This window comes from Saimiri boliviensis, chromosome 21, assembly GCF_048565385.1.
Source record: "Saimiri boliviensis isolate mSaiBol1 chromosome 21, mSaiBol1.pri, whole genome shotgun sequence".
NCBI lineage: Eukaryota > Metazoa > Chordata > Mammalia > Primates > Cebidae > Saimiri > Saimiri boliviensis.
The window spans coordinates 33,382,234-33,404,150 of NC_133469.1; the positions used below are offsets into that span (position 1 = coordinate 33,382,234).

Here is a 21,917-nt window from a genome sequence, read left to right on the forward strand (position 1 = left end):
AAAGGTTAGGGTTGAGCCAAAACTTTCTGCCTATGTTTATTGACTTGCTTGTGTTTCCCAAGATTTAAAAAAAAAAAAAAAAAATTGCAAAATGCTTATTCAGATGTTATCCAGGTGCTGGGTAAAATGATCTTAATTTGTTGGAGTTTTTAGAACTTCTCAATCTAAAAATTTCCTTTTTTTTTTTAATTGCAATTTAGATTTTGGGGTACATGTGAAGAACATGCAAGATTGTTGCATAGGTACACACATGGCAGTGTGATTTGCTGCCTTCCTCCCCATCACCTATATCTGGCATTTCTCCCCATGCTCTCTCTCCTCAACTCCCCACCCCCCTAAAAATTTCCTTTTAAAGAAGTATCTGAATTGGCGTGCTCATAAGTGTGTTCTTCAGGTCACTGGTCTAAAGAAATGGCTCTGAAAAAAGGCTAATATTTACTATTATTTACTAGCTATTTACTGCTGATAATATACTTGAGAAAGCTACACACCATTATCCTTTCTTGGAGCGTCTCAGTATGTAATACCACATTAAAAGCACTGAGAGGTCCGGCAATAAGGAAATGTGCTTTATAAGCCAAAATAATAACTTGTTTCATTTGTTTAATCTACTTGGTGTAAAATCTTTTTTTTTTTTAAATTGAAGTACACATTAGCAAATTCTCACCTAGAGTGGGGTTGTGCATACTATATATAGCCTGTGAACCAAACCTGGACCTACTGCTTATTTACGTGGCCTGTGAGCTAAGAATGCTTTCTACCTTTTTAAATGATGGGAAATTAAAAAAAGAATAATATTTCATAGATGACAATTACAGGAAAATAAAATTTCAATGTTCATTTCAGCCACACCCATTTATTTATATTTATACATGTATATTTATGTATTGTCTTTGGGTGCTTTAATGCTACTTAGTGGTGCTGAGTAGTAGTTGCTATAAAACCATATAGTTCACAGAGTCTAAAGTATTTACTGTATGGTCCTTTACGAATAAAAGTTGCCAATCCCTGACCCATAACTTGTGCATTTTTTGTTTGAGACAGTGGCTCGCTTTGTTGGCCAGGCTGGCGTGCAGTGGCACAAACATAGCCTACTGTAAGCCTTGACCTCCTGGGCTCAAGCCTTCTTCCCACCTTAGCTGGGAACTAGGAGCACACACCACCACACCCAGATAACTTTTACATTTTTTGTAGAAACAGGGTCTCACTATGTTGCCTAGGCTGGTCTTGAACCCTTGAGCTCAAGCGATTCTCCTGCATCATCCCCTCAAGGTGCTAGGATTACAGGTGTGAGCAACCACTCCCAGCCATATATTGTTTTTTAACTTTTTATTTATTTATTTTTTATATATATATATTTTTTAGACGGAGTTTCACTCTTGTTGCCCAGGCTGGAGTGCATGACACAGTCTTGGCTCACTGCAACCTCTGCCTCCCGGGTTCAAGCAATTCTCATGCCTCAGCCTCCCAAGTAGCTGGGATTACAGGCATGTGCCACCACACCCGGCTAATTTTTTTATTTTTAGTAGAGATGGATTTCACCATGTTGGCCAGGCTGGTCTCAAACTCCTGACCTCAGGTGATCCACCCGCCTTGGCCTCCCAAAGTGCTGGGATTACAGCCATGAGCCACTGTGCCCGGCCTTTTTATTTTAAAATAATTTTAACCTTATACAAAACTTGCAAAAATAATACACAAACTTTCTGTATATCTGTCATCTAACTTCACCTAATGTCAAAACTGTACATAATTATATCAAAATTATAGAACTTTAACACGAATACAATATTATTAGCTAATCTAGAGACTTTATTCAAATTTTGCCCTTTGTCCTACTATGTACTTTTTCTGTTCCAGTGCCTAATCGTGGATCCCACATCACATTTAGTTGTCAAGTCTCCCTGGTCTCATCAGACATCTGGGACAGTTCCTCATTCTCCTTTTTTTTTTTGGAGACAGAATCTCACTCTGTCACACAGGCTGGAGTACAATGGCACAATCTCAGCTCACTGCAAACCGCCCCCACCCCAGGTTTAAGTGATTCTCCTGCCTCAGCCTCCCGAATAGCTACAATTACAGGTATATGCCACCATGCCCAGCTAATTTTTTTTTTTTTTTTTTTTTTTTTTTTAGTAACAACAGGGTTTTGCCATGTTGGCCAGGCTAGTCTCAAACTCCTGATCTTAAATAATCCACCTGCCTCGGCCTCCCAAAGTGCTGGAATTATAGGCGTGAGCCACTGCACCTGGTCTCTCTTTTTTTGTCTTTCATGAGTATAAATTTTTGAAGAGGACTGGCCAATTATTTTGTAGAATATCTCAATTTTTTTTGAGATGTAATTCACATACCATAAAATTCACCATTCTGTTTTTTATTTTTTTATGACTTATGTTTTTGAGACAGAGTCTCTGTTGCCCAAGCTGGAGTGCAGTGACACAATCACTGTATCCTTGACCTCCTAGGTTCAAGTGATCCTCCTGCCCCAGCCTCCAAAATAGCTAGACCACAGGCATATGCCACCACACCCAGCTAATTTTTTAAATTTTTTTGTAGAGACTGGGTCTCACTATGTTGCTCAGGCCAGTCTCAAACTCATGGGCTCAAGCAATCCACTCACCTCAGCCTCCCAAAGTGCTGGGATTACAGGCGTGAGTCTCTGTGCCCAGCCAAATTCACCATTTTAAAGTGCACAGTTCAGTAGTTTTTTAGTATATTCACACCGTTTTACAACCACCACTAATTCTAGAACATCTCATTACCCCCAAAAGAGTTAGCAGTCACTATTCTCTCTTCTTCCCATCTCCTGGCAACCACTAATCTCCTTTCTGTCTCTGGATTTGCCTATTCTGGATATTTAATAGAAAAGGAATAATATAATATATGGTCTTCTGTGTCTGGCTTCTTTTATTAAGCATCAGGTTTTCAGTATTCATCACATGTTGTAGCATGTATCAGTACTTCATTTATATTGTGTAGTAATATTTCATTGTAGGGATATACCACATATTGTTTATCCATCAGTTTATTCATCAATTGATTGACATTTAGGTTGTTTCTACCATTTGGTAATTATGAACATTCATTTACTGGGTTTTTTTTTTTTTTTTTTTTTGAAGCAGGGTCTTGCTCTGTTGCCCAGGCTGGAGTGTGGTGGCGCAATCTCAGGTTACCTCAGCCTCTTGGGCTCAGGCGATTCTCCTGCCTCAGCCTCCTGAGTAGCTGGGATTACAGGCGTGTGCCACCATGCCTGGCTAGTTTTGTATTTTTAGTAGAGATGGGGTTTCACCATATTGACCAGGCTGGTCTCAAACTCCTGACCTCAAGTGATACACCCACTTTGGCCTCCCAAAGTTCTGGGATTACAGGCATGAGCCACCACATCTAGCCTGATTTACAGGTTTTTGTTGGAACATATTTTTAGTTCTCTTGGATGTATACCTAAGAGTGGAATTGCTAGGTTATATGACAACTCTGCGTTTAACTTTCTAAGGAACTGCCAAACTGTTTTCTATAGTGGCTGCACCATTTTACATTTGCATTAATTTTTTTTTTTTTTTAAGACAGAGTCTCACTCTGTCGCTCAGGCTGGAGTGCAGTGGCACAGTCTTGGTTCACTGCAGCTTCTACCTCCTGGGTTCAAGCAGTTCTCATGCCTCAGCCTCCTGAGTGGCTGGGATTACATGCATGAACCACCACACCTGGCTAATTTTTGTATTTTTAGTAGAGATGGGGTTTCACCATATTGACCAGGCTGGTCTTGAACTCCCAACCTCAGGTGATCCACTTGCCTCAGCTTCCCAAGGTGCTGGGATTACAGGTGGACCACCACACCCGGCCTGCATTTGCACTAAAATTTATGAGGGTTCCAGTTTCTCTGCATCCACAACAACATTTGTTATTGTCCACTAAAAAAATTTTATCTCTTCTAGTGAGTGTGAAGTGATATCTCATTGTGGTTTGTTTTTTTTTTTGAGACGGAGTTTCGCTCTTGTTACCCAGGCTGGAGTGCAATGGCGCGATCTCGGCTCACCGCAACCTCCGCCTCCTGGGTTCAGGCAATTCTCCTGCCTCAGCCTCCTGAGTAGCTGGGATTACAGGCACGCGCCACCACGCCCAGCTAGTTTTTTGTATTTTTAGTAGAGACGGGGTTTCACCATGTTGACCAGGATGGTCTCGATCTCTTGACCTCGTGATCCACCCGCCTCGGCCTCCCAAAGTGCTGGGATTACAGGCTTGAGCCACTGCGCCCGGCCTCATTGTGGTTTTGATTTGCATTTCCTTAATGGCCAATGATGATGATGGTGATGTTCTTATTGGCCATCTGCATATCTTATTTGGAGAAATGTCTATTTAGATCTTTTGCCCATTTCGTAATTAAGTTGTTTGTTATCATGTGCAGTTTTGAATGCAGGTATTCAAAGAGTTTGCAGATTCCTTGAAATAACTCAGTGATCTGACCTGCAAATGCTGAGGCAATGCCCCTGTCTCCGTAATCTGAATGTAGTTGGATTTGGACATACTGATGCACAGAGCAAATTTCCATTTGAGGCTACTGACCATGGAGAGCTTGACCAACCCCAGCCACTCTGGCCATGTGGAGTTGCAGTGGCCATGGTCAAGTGAAAGGAAGGGTACAATTTTTGTCCAGAAATGAGGTTGTCATCCACGATATGTTAAGACCAGTCAGGGAGCTTTCATTTTGGGCGCTACTCTGATATCTGGCTGGTTATAGGCAGGGAGTAGAGCAGTCAGTGGTGGTTTTGAATGCTCAGGACTAGCTGCTGCTTATAGCTACAGAACTACGGTGCACCCAGGCCTATCTTGACTCTACAGCATTTGGCTGTAACCAGACCATCTTGGACATGTACCTCAAAACAAACAAAAACTTCAGTCATGTAGATTGTGAAAGTAATATGTGCTTATTTTATTACTGTTATTATTTAGGGATGGAGTCTCTGTTGCCCAGGTTGGAGTGCAGTGGCGCAATCTTGACTCACTGCAGCCTCCATCTCACAGATTCAAGTGATTCTTGTGCCTCAGTTCCCGAGTAACTGGAATTACAGGTACGTGCCACCATGCCTGACTAATTTTTGTATTTTTAGTAGAGACAGGGCTTCACGATGTTGGCCAGGCTGGTCTCAAACTCCTGACCTCAAGTGATCTACACGCCTTCACCTCCCAAAGTACTGGAATTACAGGCATGAGCCACCGTGCCCACCCAATGTGCTCATTTTAGACATTTTGGAAAATATAAAAAAATCTCCCTCCCTCCATGCTAATCATCCCTAGCTTTAGTATCTAGAGAATCTTTGTTGCAGTTGCTGTATTTCCTTCCTGCTTCCCACCATGGGGCATATTTTTAATAGTTGGAATAACTCACTGTACACAGTTCCATATCTTGCTTTTTCTTTTCTTTTTTTTTTTTTTTTAGACGGAGTTTCGCTCTTGTCACCCAGGCTGGAGTGCAATGGCGCGATCTTGGCTCACCGCAACCTCCGCCTCCTGGGCTCAGGCAATTCTCCTGCCTCAGTCTCCTGAGTAGCTGGGATTACAGGCACGCACCACCACGCCCAGGTAGTTTTTTGTATTTTTAGTAGAGACGGGGTTTCACCATGTTGACCAGTATGGTCTCGCTCTCTCAACCTCGTGATCCACCCGCCTCAGCCTCCCAAAGTGCTGGGATTACAGGCTTGAGCCACCGCACCCAGCTGCTTTTTCTTATTAACATTTTAAAACTGAAGAAAAAAAATTTTAATATTAATGTCTCCATGTTTCTGCCAGCCTCTTCTATAAGCATTACTTCTGATGGCCTGAATAGATTTCCATTTCCTTAACTATTCATTTATTCAGTAAGTCTTACTATGTAGACGTAATGTGTAGAATAAGCACTTGGTATGTTCTTAGTGGGATAGAAATGTAGTTTTGATTTTTTAAAATAAGGAGCATAGATTTTCTTAAAAATTTTTTATTGTGGTAAGATATACATACCATATTTACTGTTTTAACTAATTTTATTTATTTATTTATTTATTTTTTGAGATAGAGTTTCACTCTATGGCCTAGGCTGAAATATAGTGGCCTAATCACAGCTCACTGCAGCCTCGACCTCCTAAGCTCAAGCAGTCTTTTTGCCTCAGCCTCCTGGAGTGCTGGGATTACGGCAATTAGTCATTGTTCCTGCCCCATTTTAACTATTTTTAAATATACAATTCAGTGGCATTAAGTAAATTTTCAATGTTATATAACCATCACCACTATTTACAAAACGTTTTCAGCGTCCCAAACAGAAACTCTACCCATGAAGCAATAACTCCTCACTCTCCCCTCTCCTCTAGCTCCTAGAAACCTCTGATCTACTTTCTATCTCTATGAATTTGTCTATTCTAGGTATTTCTAATAAGAACATCACACAATACATGACCTTTTATGGACATGTAGGGTTTTTATGGAAATATAGGGTTCCCCCCCTTTTGTTTGGGACAGAGTCTCACTCCATCGTTACCCAGGCTGAGTGCAGTGCAGTGGTATCATCTCAGCTCATATCAACTCCCGCTTTCTGGGTTCAAGCAATTCTTGTGCCTCAGCTAAAATTACAGGCGCTCATCACCACATCTGGCTTATTTTTGTATTTTTAGTTGAGATGGGGTTTTGCCTTTTGCCCAGGCTGGACTCAAACTCCTGACCTCAAGTGACCTGCCGGCCTTGGCCTCCCAAAGTGCTGGGATTACAGGGATGAGCCACTGTGCCTGGCCCCAGTTTTTTTTTAATTGTAGTGAAATTCATATAAAATTTACCATCTTAACCATTTTTTAAGTGTACAGGTTAGTGGTATTATGATATTGTTCTAGAAACATCACCACCTACCTCCAGAACTGTTTTCATTTTGCAAAAGCGAAACTCTGTGTCCATTAAACAATAACCCCTATTTCTTCTTCCCCCAGCCACTGCCAGTCACTATTCTACTTTCTGTTTCTATGATTTTGTTTACTCTAGGTAACTCATGTAAGTAGAATCATACAGTATTTGTCCTTTTTTTTTTTCTTTTTAAAGATGAGGTCTAACCATGTGGCCCATGTCAGACTTTTGGGTTTAAGTGATCTTTCTGCCTCAGTCTCCCAAGTAGCTGGGGTTACATGTGGGCACCACTGCACCCAGCTGAGTATTTGTCTTCCTGTGACTGACTTATTTCACTTAACATGATGTTCTTGAGGTTCATTTATGTTGTAGCATATGTCAGAATTTTTCTTCCTTTTTAAGATAAAATGATATTCCATTGTATGTGTTTTGCTTATCTGTTCATCTGTTGATGAACACTTGGATTGCTTCCATGTTTCAGCTATTGTGAATACTGCTGCTGTGAATATTGATGTACAGAATCTCTTTGCGACCTTGCTTTCAGTTATTTGGGTACATACCTAGAGGTAGAATTGCTGGATCATATGGTAGTTCTATTTTTAATTTTTTTGAGGAGCCTCTGTGCTGTTTTCCACAGCAGCTGTACCTTTTTTTTTTTTTTTTTTTTTTTTTTTGAGACGGAGTTTCGCTCTTGTTACGCAGGCTGGAGTGCAATGGCGCGATCTCGGCTCACTGCAACCTCCGCCTCCTGGGTTCAGGCAATTCTCCTGCCTCAGCCTCCTGTAGCTGGGATTACAGGCACGCGCCACCATGCCCAGCTAGTTTTTTGTATTTTTAGTAGAGACGGGGTTTCACCATGTTGACCAGGATGGTCTCAATCTCTCGACCTCGTGATCCACCCGCCTCGGCCTCCCAAAGTGCTGGGATTACAAGCTTGAGCCACCGTGCCCGGCACAGCTGTACCATTTTACATTCCCACCAACAGAGCACAAGGGTTCCACTTCTCTACATGCTTGACAAAACTTGTTATTTTATGGTTTTTTAAAAATAGTAGTCCTTCTAATGGTATCTTGTTGTGCTTTTGATTTCCTTTTCCCAATTTTTTTTTTTTTTTTTTTTTTTTTTAGATGTAGTCTCACTCTGTCGCCCAGGCTGGAGTGCAGTGGCATGATCTCAGCTCACTACAGCCTCCACCTCCTGGGTTCAAGCGATTCTCAGGCCTCAGCCTCCCAAGGCGAATGCCACCACGCCCAGTGAATTTTTGTATTTTTAGTGGAGATGGGGTTTCACTGTGTTAGCCAGAATGGTCTTGATCTCCTGACCTTGTGATCCACTCACCTTGGCCTCCCACAGTGCTGGAATTACAGGCGTGAGCCACTGCACTTGGCTTCTTTTCCCTAATGATGAATGATGTTGAGCACCTTCTGTGTGGTTGTTGGACATTTGTATATCTTCTTTGAAGAAATGTCTTCAAGTCCTTTGCCACCCTGCCCCCACTTTTTTTTTTTTTTTTTGAGATAGAGTTTCTCACCATCTACCTCCAGAACTGTTCTCTCTTTATATCTTTCTCTTGCCTAGGCTGGAGTGCAGTGGTGCGATCTGGGCTCACTGCAACCTCCGTCTCCTGGGTTCAGACAATTCTCCTTCCTCAGCCTCCTGTGTAGCTGGGTACAGGTGTGTGCCACCACATCCAGCTAATTTCTTTGTATTTTTAGTAGAGACAGGGTTTCACCATGTTGCCCAGGCTGGTCTCGAACTCCTAACCTCAAGTAATCGGCCCACCTCAGTCTCCCAAAATGCTGGAATTACAGTCCTGAGCCAGCCACCACACCTGGCCCCACTTTTGAATTAGATTGTTTTGTTGTTAAGTTTTAGGAGTTATCTATGTATTCTGCATATGAATTCCTTTCCAAATATATGATTTGCAGATATTTTCTCCCATTCTGTGAATTGCCATTTTACTCTTTTGGTAGTGTCTTTTTATGCACAAAATTTTTAAATTTTTGTGAGATCCAATTTGTCTTTTTTTTTTGTTGTTACCTGTACTCTTGGTGTCATTCCAAGAAATCATTGCCAGAAATAAGCTTTTAAAGTCATGACCAAGTGGCTCCTGGTTTAAAATTCTCAGAGGTGGCCCTAATTGCTGCCTGGTTATCATACCCTATTTCTCTCTTTTTAATTTTTATTTTTCTAAAGACAGGGTCTCTCTGTCACCCAGGCTGGAGTACAGTGTTGTGATCTTGGCTTACTGCAACCTCCGCCTCCCGGACTCAAGTAATCCTCCCGCCTTTGACTCTTGAGTAGTTGGGACCACAGGCATGTCCCACTGCTCTTGGCTAATTTTTGTATTTTTTGTAGAGCTGGGGTTTTGCCATGTTACCCAGGCTGGTCTCAAACTCCTGGACTTAAGTGATCCCACCTGCCTCGGCCTTTCAACGTGCTGGGATTACAGGTGTAAGCCACAGTGCCCAGCCTTCAAACCCTACTTCTCTACTCTACATCTGCTGTAGATAACATGGGTCCATATCTTTATTTCATTGGTCGTTGGGAATGAGGCACCTGAGTGTTGGATCCTTGTCTTCCAGCTGGCCTTAGTACGTGCAGAGATTAGAAGCAGCACTTTTATGTTCTTTGAGCCAGATTGTGTCTGCTTCTGTGGAAATGGCCTAGGGGACTAACTGGCCATTCTATCCTGGGTCCAGTTGTCAGGTTAATTCCTGTGACAGTTTCTATAGCCCCTGACTCTTTGATATTCACTCTCGGAATTGCTTCTCAGAAGTGCCTTGTGATGAAACAATGATGTGGTTTTTATTTTTTATTTTTATTTTTTTTAGTTTATTGAGGCAGAGTGTCACTCTTTCACCCAGACTAAAGTGCAGTAGCGTGATCTCGGCTCGCTGCAACCTCTGCCTCCTAGGTTCAAGTGATTCCCATGTCTCAGCCTCCCAAGTAAATGGGATTACAGACATGTGCCACCACACCCAGCTAATTTTTGTATTTTTTAGTAAAGACAGGGTTTCACCATGTTGGCCAAGTTGGTCTCGAACTCCTGACCTCAGATGATCCACCCACCTTGGCCTCCCAAATTGCTGGGATTACAGGTGTGGGCTACCACGCCTGGCCAGGGTTTTTTGTGAGGTTTTTTTTTTTTTTTTTTTTTGAGACTGAGTTTCACTCTCTTGCCCAGGCTGGAGTGCAGTGGTGTGATCTTGGCTCACTGCAACTTTCACCTCCTGGTTCAAGCAATTCTCCTGTCTCAGCCTCCTGAATAGCTGGGATTACAGGCACATACCACCACACCTGGCTAATTTTTGTATTTTTAGTAGAGATGGTGTTTCATCGTATTGGTCAAGGTGGTCTCGAACTCCTGACCTCGTGATCCACCTGCCTCAGCCTCCCAAGGTGCTGGGATTACAGGCGTGAGTCACCGAGCCTAGCTAGGGTTTAAAAAATTTATTTATTTTTGTTTATTTGTTTGAGATGGAGTCTTGCTCCCATCGTGCAGGCTGGAGTACAGTGGCGCAATCTTGGCTTACTGCATCCTCCACCTCCCGGGTTCAAATGATTCTCCTTCCTCAGCCTCACAAATAGGATTACAGGTGTGTACCACCACTCCTTGCTAACTTTGTTTGTATCGTTAGTAGAGACAGGGTTTCGCCATGTTGGCCAGGCTGGTCTCAAACTCCTGACTTCAGGTGATCTACCCACCTCAGCCTCCCAAAGTGCTAGTATTACAGGTGTGAGCCACTGTGCCCGGCCAGGTTTTTATTTTTTAATATTTATTTATTTTTGAGACAAGGTCTTTCTGTGCTGCTCAGGCTGGTTTCAAACTCCTGGCCTCAAACAATCCTCCTGCCTCATCCTCCTGAGTAGCTGGCATGTTCCCCTGCACCTGGCATGGTGGGGTTTTTAAAGATGGACAGGTCTCTGAATACAGGAGTGGATCTTGGGCAAAGCCAAGGAATTTTTTTGTTTTTTCTTAACAGTATCACCTCTGCCAAGGCAATTCTCAAGGTGAGAAGCTTTTTGTTTTTTAATGGTTACATTCTGACTTGATCATAAATTGCTTGAGCACAGGAACCAAGACCTTCTTTGATTTATTTTTATCATGGCCTAGTAGTTGGCATTCTCTCAGTGTTTGCCAAACAGCACTGGTAACAAACACAATGGAAGTGGCTCAAGGCACAAGTCCAATTTGTAAAAGTCAATATTACAGTCTTTTCAAAATGGTATCATTTTGTTTTTATCTTTAACCACAGTTGGTCCTCATCAGGACCTCCTATTGAAATGAGAAATGAGATCGTTGTTTGTCAAGTATACACCAGGTATTAAACTCTAGAAAATTTTCTTAATTGGTTAAATCTTGTCAACTTTATTGTTTTTATACTCTACCTTCACAATATTTTAGAGGACTTTAGCTCAACCTCAGGTAAAATATAAATTAATGACATTTTATAGAATCTGAATTAATGAAATTTCACTGACTGTGTGAAAATAAAAGTGAAACCCAGCCGAATGTGGTGGCTAACGCCTATAATCCCAGCACTTTGGGAGGCCAAGGCAGACAGATCACTTGAGGTCAGGAGTTTGAGACCAGACTGGCCAATATGGCAAAACCCTGTCTCTACTAAAAATACAAAGAATTTAGCCGGGCGTTGTGGCACACACCTGTAATCATGAATTCAGAATATTAATCTTACTGCTTCCTCCTTAATTTTTTTTTGTCTAATATGGGCTAGGCACTGTTTCATACTTATTTAAAATAACAACAAGGCCTGGCATGGTGGCTCTCGCCTGTAATCCCAGCACTGGGATTACCACTTGGGAGACCGGAGGTGGGCAGATCACCTGAGGTCAGGAGTTTAAGACCAGCCTGGCCAACATGGTAAAACCCCATCTCTACTAAAAATTCAAAAATTACCTAGGTGTGGTGGCACATGTCTGTAGTCCCAGCTACTCAGGAGGCTGAGGCAGGAGAATCGCTTGAACCCAGGAAGCACAGATTGCAGTGAGCCAAGATTACACCACTGTACTCCAGCATGGGCAACAGAGAGAGACCACATCTCAAAAAAAAAAACAAAACAAAAAAAACCTCTTATTTTGTAAACTTTTCTCATGATGCAGGGACGGCAGAAATAATTATTCCCCATTTGCGATAAGGACACTGGCATCGTGAGTGAAAGAGCTGAGCCTTAAGCTAAGTCTTCTGGCTCCAGATTATTCCTTTCACAGTGTTATACTAGAACTTCATAGTCCTTAACTAGTGTCTGTCCAGTCTGAAGAGCTTTTCTTTAGAACATTATTTTCCTCAGCTGTATTGGTTTGATTGAAATTGGCAAATCCCCTTCATTGATTCACATATATTAGTCAAACATCCACTTCCTGTCAGGCACTGTGCTGTTAGCCCTAGGAGATATCTCACTAGAGTGGGTAATAGTTCAGTGGATAACCAAACCTCTATGTGAGTATGTTATCTTTACCACAGGTGGGTACCAATTTGGGAAAACTTGAACCATCTTCTGGTTGCAGATCCCTGAATTTTTTTTTTCATTTGTTTAAGAGTTTTGGGTAATACTTAAAAATATATATATGACTCTAAGTTATGTAACATTTCCAATTTTAAACAGCATGTTTTGCTTTTATAGGATACTGATTTTCCATGACTCTAGTTGTGGCTATATTGAGTTGTGCAGTTCTAAGTGCTCCTGGGCTTCAGATCTGTAAACTCATAAACACACACACACACACACACACACACGTATGTATATGTCAGGTGCTCCTGAGACACCTAACCCTGTGCTGAATAAGGAACCTGGAAGCTGGGTCTCAGCTTGAGGAGACACACAAGAATAGATCACTGAGTTACCATCTGTTAAGGACATTGGCTTGGGTTGAGAAGCTTTGCCTCTGACTAGGTCTGTGACAGTGGACAAGTGACCTAACTACTCTGAGCCTTTATGTAACATTCCAAGGGATGCTGATGATGATACCGTAGTGTTTACTTAAAAGCAGGCCGTAATGATTAAATGAGATTATTTCATGTAGAGGACTAAGCAGAGTGTTGCCTATGTAGCACTTACAGTGTTCTTATCACTTATAGTGATAAGAAATATAACAAGTGATCCCTAATTTTAACAACTGGAGAAAATCTGATTTTCTCTGGGTCAAAGTGTGTCTAACTTTAGATTTCCTCTCAGCTCATAAACATACACAGTTCTGATGTCTCATCTACTCTGCAGTCAAGGAACGATGCTCATTCAGAAAGGGAAGTTGTGACTCATTTACTCAGCACATTAACCAAGTACCTGCTAGTTGCATATCTCTATGAGGAATATACAAAAACAATTTACCTTAAGTGAACTCAGAGAGAGAACATAAAAGGGAGGGGAATTAACATTTCATGAGTATTTAACTATGTGCCAGGCACTATGCTAGTCCCTACTGTTTTATCTCTGATTCTTGCAACTGTCTTGTGAGGAAGGTATTAGCCTCATTTTAGCAAATGAGAAAAACAAAGGCTCAGAGAGAAAATAACTTGTCTGGAGTCACAAAATAAGTGGCAGAGCTGAGATTCAAACTCAGCCATCACATTCCTCTGTGCCATGCTAGTTTTTAAGGAAAAAAGTTAAGGAACATTTTATGACAAAGGGCAGCCTCTTGAATGACTCTTAAAAGTTTGTGCCAATGGTAGTACAAATCCCATTTCATGCTTTAAAAAAATTTTTTTTCTTTAATTTAAGAAACAAGGTCTCCTTCTGCCTCCTAGGTTGGAGTGCAGTGCTGTGATAATAGCTCACTGCAGCCTTGAACTCTTGGACTCAAGTGATCATCCTGCCTCAGCCTCCCAAGGAGCTAGAACTACAGGCTAGCTACATGCTACCACACCTGGCTAACTTTTAAATTTTTTTGTGGTGATGGGGTCTCACTATATTGTTCAAATTCTTGGCCTTAACTGTTTCTCCTACCTCGGCCTCCCAAAGTGCTAGGATTACAGATGTGAGCCACCACTCCTGGCCTCCATTTTGTCCTTTTTAAAAAATGAAACCTGATAATCTTTTAAAAATAATTGAAGTTTAAAATCCAACAAATGAACAAAACATCCTTTTTATTTAAAAATAATGAAAGAGGCCAGCGTGGTGGTTTACGCCTATAATCCCAGTACTTTGGGAGGCTAAGGTGGGCCGATCACCTGAGGTCAGGAGTTTAAGACCAGCCTGACCATCATGATGAAACCCATCCCTACCAAAAATACCAAGAAAATTAGCTTGGCATGGTGGCGGGCACCTGTAATCCCAGTACTCAAGAGGCTGAGGCAGGAGGATTGCTTGAATCTGGGAGGCAGAGGTTTGCAGTAAGCCAAGATCACACCATTGCACTCCAACCAGGTGACAGAGTGAGATTCCATCTCAAAAAAAAAAAAATAGTGTATGAAAATGTGAAAAAGTAGAAATAGCTGACTCTAGAATCTCCACTTAAGTATGTGTTATATCTGGGCACAGTGGCTCATGCCTGTAATCCTAGCACTTTGAGAGGCCGAGGTGGGTGGATTGCTTGAGCCCAGGAGTTGGAGAGCAGCCTAGGTAGCATGATGAAACTCCATCTCTACAACAACAACAAAAAAACCTAGCTGGGTATAGTGGCACACACCTGTAATCCCAGCTACTCGGGAGGCTAAGGTGGAAGGATTGCTTGAGCTTGGGAGGTGGAGCCTGCAGTGAGCCAAGATTGCACCATTGCACTCCAGCCTGGGTGCCTGAACAAGAGTTGTGTCTCGAAATATTTTTACGTGTGTGTTTGTGTGTGCATATGTTTGGAAATTGTCCTGTGTCTAAGGCCTAGCGCAGCATGTGGAACATAATCTTAGTAGCAAATTGGTGAATTTAAACTATCTTCCCAGGCTGCCAACATTACATTTTACATTTGACTTAACAGATATTCTCAAAGCTGGGCATGGTGGCTATGCCTGTAATCCCAGCACTTGGGGAGGTTGAGGCGGGTGGATCACCTGAAGTCAGGAGTTCTAGACCAGTCTGGCCAACATGGTGAAACCTCGTCTCTACTAAACATTTAAAAAGTAGCTGGGCGTGGTGGCAGGTACATGTAATCCCAGCTACTTGGGAGGCTGAGGCAGGAGAATTCCTGGAACCTGGGAAGTAGAGGTTGCAGTGAGCTGAGATCACACCATTGCACTCCAGCCTGGGCGACAAGAGTGAAACTCCATCATCTCAAAAAAAAAACAACATATATTCTCTTTGGAAAACATACATGTCATTGTCAAAGACATGGGGAAACAAATGTCTTACGTGTTTCTCATAGGAATATAAATTGGTACATCCTCCCTGGAGGGTATTCAGCACTATCTCAAAGTTATAAATATAGATACTTTGACCCTGCAGTTCTACCCCTAGGATTTATACTAATGATATAATCAAGCAGTCTTGAAGGTAGAGGACATAGCTACTGGGTTCCAGGAATAGGGAGAGACTTTTCAGCCAATATCCTTTTGTTGTTGTACCTGTTGAATTTTGAGCCATATAAACGTGTCACTTATTTTTTTAAAAATTCATAAAATTGTTAAAATTTCTGAGATGATGATTATTCTAAGGACCGTTCACAACTCAGTTGTGAGTGTCCTTAATTCACATTGCTTTCCTTTTTGTCCTCTACTGAGATCTGAAGGGATTGGATCTTTCACATCTTTTGTTTTGTGATTATTTATTTATTTTTGAGATGGGATGTCTCTGTGTTGACCAGGCTAGTCTTGAACTCCTGGCCTCAAGCGATCCTCCCGTCTTGGCCTCCCAAAGTGCTAGGATTACAGGCATGAGCCACCATGCTTGGCCTATTTTTTTCTGTATTAACATAGTACTGTACTAACACAGTACTCACTATGGAAAAGGTGGCAAGTACATATAATTATTTTTTAAAGCTTAAGAACTTTGTTATAAGCCCACTGTCCAGAGACTACTACAGCTAATATTTTTGACCTCTTTTTTTGGTATCTTTTTAATCTACTGATATCAAATAAATTCAGGGTTTTTTTTTCTGTCAGATAGGATCTCGCTCTGTTGCCCAGGCTGGAATGCTGTGCCATGATCTCCTCTCACTGCAGCCTTGACTTTCTAGGCTCATGAGGTCCTTCCACCTCAACTCCAGAGTAGCTGAAACTACAGGTGCATGCCACCACACCCAGCTACTTTTTAAAATATTTTTTGTAGAGATAGGGTTTCATTCACTATGTTGCCCAAGCTGGTCTCAAAATCCTGGGCTCAAGCAGTCTGCCTGCCTCAGCCTCCCAAAGTTCTGGGAATACAGTCATGAGCCACCACACCTGGACACTTATATGTTCAATTATATATACAATTTAACATCCTGCTTTTTTCACTTAACATTATGTCATGTAATTGAAATGTCTCTGTAAGCAAAATGTTTGTGAAAATATTATTTTTAATGGCTCTGGTAATCTATTATGTGAACATACCAGTTTACTTAACCAGGGAATGGGAGCTTAACTGATCCCTCCTGGATGAGGAGAGAAAGAGACGTTAAAATCATGGAGCCTTTTGGAAGGTTAGGCAGATCTGGGTTAGGTACTCTAGAAGGGTATGTGAGCCAGGCAGGCCAGGGCTGAAGGACACAAAGAATCAAAGGCTTGTCTTCTTGCCTCAGTCCCAGCCCTTACTACCTTACCATCCTTGTATGTGCCCTGGGCTTCATTTACACTGAACTCAGCACAGTGAATACACACTTGTTCCTTATGTCCTTCTTAGCATTCCTTGTCTTCAGGTACTATGTACACACTGCTGTCAGTTCCTAGTACACTCAGTTGCCTTGTTGGTTTACTTGTCTGTGTCTCCCTTTAGACTGAAGAAACGTTTTATCTCTGTATCTTGAATATCTGGCAGATAACAGGATCTTTAATTAATCTTTGAAGGTAGGAGTGACATTGAAAGAGTAGATAGGAAGATGAGAGGGAACCAGAGAAGACCAGTGCAGCCCCAATGAAAAGAAGCCAATCCTGTCAGCCTTCTCTGTTCTTCTGATCCTATATTTGAGGGCCACATTTCTGTGGGCTAGCCTAGGGACCTAAACACCACTTTGACTTTAAAATTTCAAAGCTGGTTTCTGTGTGTTCCAACTTCCAATAAACTTATTCAGAGTTCTTTTCATTCCAGCCTTCTATGAGTGTGATGTAGACATTCTTGGAATGCAGGTCCCTTCTCTGCCTACATGTGGTCCAGTAGCAGTCTAATGAGTAGCACAGACAGGCTCAGGCACGACGGGCTTCCTCGCAGAAAGCTTCCGTGTGAATAAGCATATGTCCACAGAAACAAGGCCTCTGCTGGGATTGTGCCAGTTATTTACCACTCAAATTCATACTCTTGATAACTAAGATTAATGTTTCTAGGTGCCTCACTACACCCTGGTCTAGAAATTCTTGGAGTTAAAGGAGCAGAGAAGGCAGATTATTAATTCCTACAGTTCTCTAGAGCCTGAGAATTGAACGTAAGAATGCTGTAGGGGGATCTCCTCATGAGGCCGAGTTCTCTGGTGGTTCCAGCGGGGATACTCAGCTCTTGTGCTCTCTTCCTCACTCAGTTCCTATGAGTTGGGCCAGCGCAAGTGGACCAAAGGCCAACTCTGGGAAGGTAATAGTATTGAAGATGCTGGATCAGTCAACTTCAGCCACCAGGCTCTGTGTTCCTACAGGATCATTAAGCACTGCAAATCTGCCTTAGTCCCAGCACCACATGTGTCGCCCTGGACATCTCAAAGTTAGGACTGTTCTTCACAACTAGGTGTGAACTTATTTCTTAAAATTATCAGCTGTGTTTCAGCTGGACCAAGTGCTGATTGATCTGAATTCAGCAGATTTGTCCTTTACCCTCAAGTTTATTTGACCTCTCTGTAGTCCCTGTGGATTGTAGCTGGATAGGCCCTAAGGTTTCTGTCCTTGTAGAATACTGTATTGTGTTGGTATTGTTTCGTGCTATTGATAGAGCTGTATCCTCTTTTAGATCTGGGTTTCCAAAACTCTGTTAATTAGAGAATCATCGGGGGCAGAAAGTGAGGGCTACATTAAAAACATACAGATTCTTCAGACTGATCTAGGTCCAGATCGTATTTAAATCTCTGAGGGGATCTGGGAACCAGATCTTTGGAGGGGTGGGAGGATGCTTTGTTTAAGAAAAACAGGCAAGGCCAGGCACAGTGGCTCACACCTGTAATCCTAGCACTTTGGGAGGCCAAGGCGGGCAGATTGCCTGAGCTCAGGAGTTCAAGACCTTCCTGGGCAACATGGTAAAACCTCGTCTCTACTAAAATACAAAAATTTGCCAGGAGTGATGGCATGCACCTGTAGTCCCAGTTACTCAGGAGGCTGAAGCAGGAGAATTGCTTGAACCCAGGAGGTGAAGGTTGCAGTGAGCCAAGATTGCCCCTCTGTGTTCCAGCCTGGGTGACAGAGTGAGACTCCATCTCCAAAAAAAATGAAAAACAGGCAAAAGCAACAACAAAAAACAGGTGAGTTTGATGGAGCCCCTTGTTTAGAATTCCTAAAATTAATCTACATGCCTTTAGCTCCTATACTAGACTCCAGGGCCTCAACTTGGTTTTGTTCTTCTTTGTAACTCCTCCACAGTTGGTAGCACCAGACCTCAAATGTAGTTGGCACTGGAAAACTGTTGGTTGAATGAATAAATGGATGAGTGATTAATTGACTCTGTACTCATTTCAAAGAGCATAAAAGTTACAATATTGCACAATAAATTTGAGGGAAGACAAAGACCAGGTATTTAATTTCGTAAAGCAGCATGTTAATAGGGTAACATAAGAGTGAGAAGAGGCTGGACGCAGTGGCTCACGCCTGTAATTCCAGCACTTTGGGAGGCAGGCACATCATGAGGTCACAAGGTCATGAGATCGAGACCAGCCTGACTAACGTGTTGAAACCCCATCTCTACTAAAAAATACAAAAATTAGCTGGGCGTGAGGGTGGGTGCCTGTAATCCTACCTACTCAGGAGGCTAAGGCAGGAGAATCACTTGAACCCAGGAGGCGGAGGTTCCAGTGAGCCGAGATTATGCCATTACACTCCAGCCTGAGTGACAGAAGGAGACTCCATCTTAAAAAAAAAAAAAGGAGTGAAAAGAGTGCTCATGTTGTGTCTCAAAGTCTGAATTTGGCGCTGTGTGGTATCCTGGCCTTAGGCAGTCCTCTAATGTCCCTGGCCCAGTATATTCATCTGTAAAATGGCATGAGGATAAAATGCAGTGATAGATGTGAAATGCTTTGAAAATTAGAGAGTGAATACTGGTTAGGAGAAAAGAATGGTCAGGGTAAGGTCAGGCACAGAACTAGCCATGATAAGGTTTCTCTGTGGTCAGGTCAAAGTCTGTAGCTTCTACAGGGACCGTGAGAAATTTTAGCAGGATGGCAATATAGGTATACTCAGGACCTGATTCTCTTTCTGCCTAGTTCCTGAGCCGATCAGGAACCTCTTACCTTTTGGACCACTGTCCCAGTCCTGGTAGGCCCATATGGTTCTGTAGGCGCTCAGTAGACAATCCCTAGGGGAAGCTGCTCATTTCTGCCATGCCACCTTGGTGTACTGACGTTCCTGTGCACAGGGGTAAGAGAGGTGAGGAGAGGTGGCTCCAGGGATGAGAATGCAGCTCTGAGGCCCAGCATAGGTTGCAAAGAAAAGTTGGTGACCAGCCAACCTGGTAGTTGACCAAAGTCAGTCATGCGTGGCTTTACTCACTCACTTAGCAAATATTTGAGTGCCTATTAGGATGAGTCTCTAGAGGCTGGGTGGGGACCACATGATGTCTACTAAGAATTAAAAGGAGAGTGATATAGTCCGCCTACAGTTGGGACATGCCAGTCTGTCTCAGGACCTGGCCTGGCACAAGGCTGTCACTCCCTGCAGACTCTGAGCTGACCTGTTACTGCCCCTTAACCATTCCCACTCCAACACCTACCTTGATCCTGGTTATCCCCTTGTACCTGTGGGTAGGAGTTTGGGCTATGTACCGCCTTACTGGGTCCAGGAAGTGGGGTGGCAGTGGACCAGGGTAAATGGTATGAAATGTGTGCCTCCCCAAAAGCAACAGCCCTGTCCTACCTTGGTGAGTCCTCCAGGTCACTGTGTTATTTCATAGGGCCATCTCAGCCCTGTAGGAGCCCATTATACTCTCACTTTTCAGGTGAGAAAAGAGCTGCAAATCATCAAGGGATCTACCATGGCCATGTGGACAGACAGACAGTGATGGAATCAGAACTTGAACTCAGAACTTTCAGGATTGAGGAAAACTGGAACATGGGGGTAAACTTTTTATATACTATTACAGTACATGTAAAGGCCGGTTGTGGTGGCTCACGCCTATAATCCCAGCACTTTTTGGGAGGCTGAGATGGGAAGATCACCTGAGGTCAGGAGTTCAAGATCAGCCTGGCCAACATGATGAAACCCTATCTCTACTAAAAAATACAAAAATTAGCCAGGCATGGTGGTGGGTGCCTATAATCCTAGCCACTCAGGAGGCTGAGGCAGGGAGAATTGCTTGAACCTGGGAGGTGGAGGTTGCAGCGAGCCCAGATTGCAACACTGCACTCTAGCTTGGGTGACAGAGTGAGACTCCGTCTCAAAGAAAAAAAAAGAAGGAAAAAAAGTAATACTTGTAAAAATGTCAGTTTTTTTAAACTTGGAGGACTTAGAAAGTATAAGTCATAACCTTCACCTCCTGGGTTCAAGTGATTCTCGTGCCTCAGCCTCTCAAGTAGCTGGGATTACAGGCACGTGCCACCACACCCTGCTAATTTTTGTATTTTTAGTAAAGATAGGGTTTCATCATGTTGCCCAGGTTGGTCTTGAACTTCTGACCTCAGGTAATTCACCTGCCTTGGCCTCCCAAAGTGTAGGGATTACAGGGTGAGCCACCACGCCTGGCTGATAATTCATTTTAGATACTTGATTAGTGTTTGAATTTTAAGGCAAACCTTCTTCATTGGTGGTGCTGTGTACTTCTGCTGCTTCATTTCAGGAGGCTGATGTGACTGATAGGACTTTATGGTTGTCTTTCCAAAATCTATATACATAATTCTTAATTTTTAAAGTTTTTTTTTTTTAAAAACAAACACATAGGTTGGGTACTTAGGATTGTTGAGCTGGAATAATGAGGAAAGACAGTAATGTGGCCCTCAAAAGTGGGCTTTATCCTAAGACAAAAAGAGCACATGTAATATGTAGAGGAGAAACGTCAGGGAAAAGGTCTTGGAGCCAAGGCCAGTGCACGGCACTGGTGCTGCCAGCAGCCAGCTACCCTTCTGGGACATTATGTAAAATGATGTAACTGAGTGAAAAAGTGGTGGTGAACCAGCCTTCTCTCCCTGCTCAAGTCACTAAGCTGAATCGTGGTGAGGGATGTTCATGAGGCTGGAGCTCTGAGTCTACCATGTGAAGGAAGGACAGTTTCTGGGTCTGAGAAGTCTGTAACATTTTGGTCCTTGTCTTCTCATACTCTGGAAGCTGACATCAGGACGACCTTCTGGTGTTCCAGTGGTAAGTCCTAAATTTGTGAAGGGGTCACCTGTTTCGGAGATACTAGTAGATTAAGATGACCTGGAGAGGCATAGTCTAAGAGCTGGAAGGGGTCGGCCAGGACACCGGTGAGTCCAGTGCCTCATTTTACAGATGAGAAAATTATGATCAGTAGAGGGGAAGGGAGGTTCCCAAAACCACCTAGCAAGCTAGAGGCTGAGTCCAGCATCCAGGCCTCCAGTTCTCTGACTGTGGTAGCCAGCCAACATTTCCTACTTGAAATTTCTGAGATGATGAGGGTGGCCAGATAAGGCTCCTGACAGATTCTTAATTTGCATCCAGAATTTCTGGGTATCCCTTAGTGTTGGTTTTGTCTTCTCTTGTTCAGCTCCTCTTTCCTGTTCAAGCCATTCTTTGACTTTAAGGTGATAGTCAACAGTGGTCTGTTTATACCAATATTTAGTGGCCCGTTTAGTATGTAGCGGTACGGTAGTTTGAATACAAACAGAGTGTCATGAGT

At 42.7% G+C, this 21,917-nt stretch overlaps 1 protein-coding gene across 12 annotated transcripts in view; it reads left to right on the top strand.

The window, feature by feature from the left end:
* The window catches only part of RNF185 (ring finger protein 185), a 44,940-nt gene that overhangs the window by 2,085 nt on the left and 20,938 nt on the right, over positions 1-21,917 (top strand). For 2 of the 12 annotated variants that reach the window (XM_074391183.1, XM_074391182.1), the window contains exon 2: positions 20,064-20,182. The exons of 3 other annotated variants lie outside the window; for them this stretch is intronic. The gene's annotated coding sequence lies outside the window, so the exon portion shown is untranslated. Of the gene's footprint in view, positions 1-4,944; positions 5,064-5,431; positions 5,575-10,023; positions 18,379-20,063; positions 20,183-21,917 lie in introns of those variants that run through there. 7 more of the 12 variants (XM_074391175.1, XM_074391177.1, XM_074391176.1 and 4 more) reach the window with 7 other exon arrangements.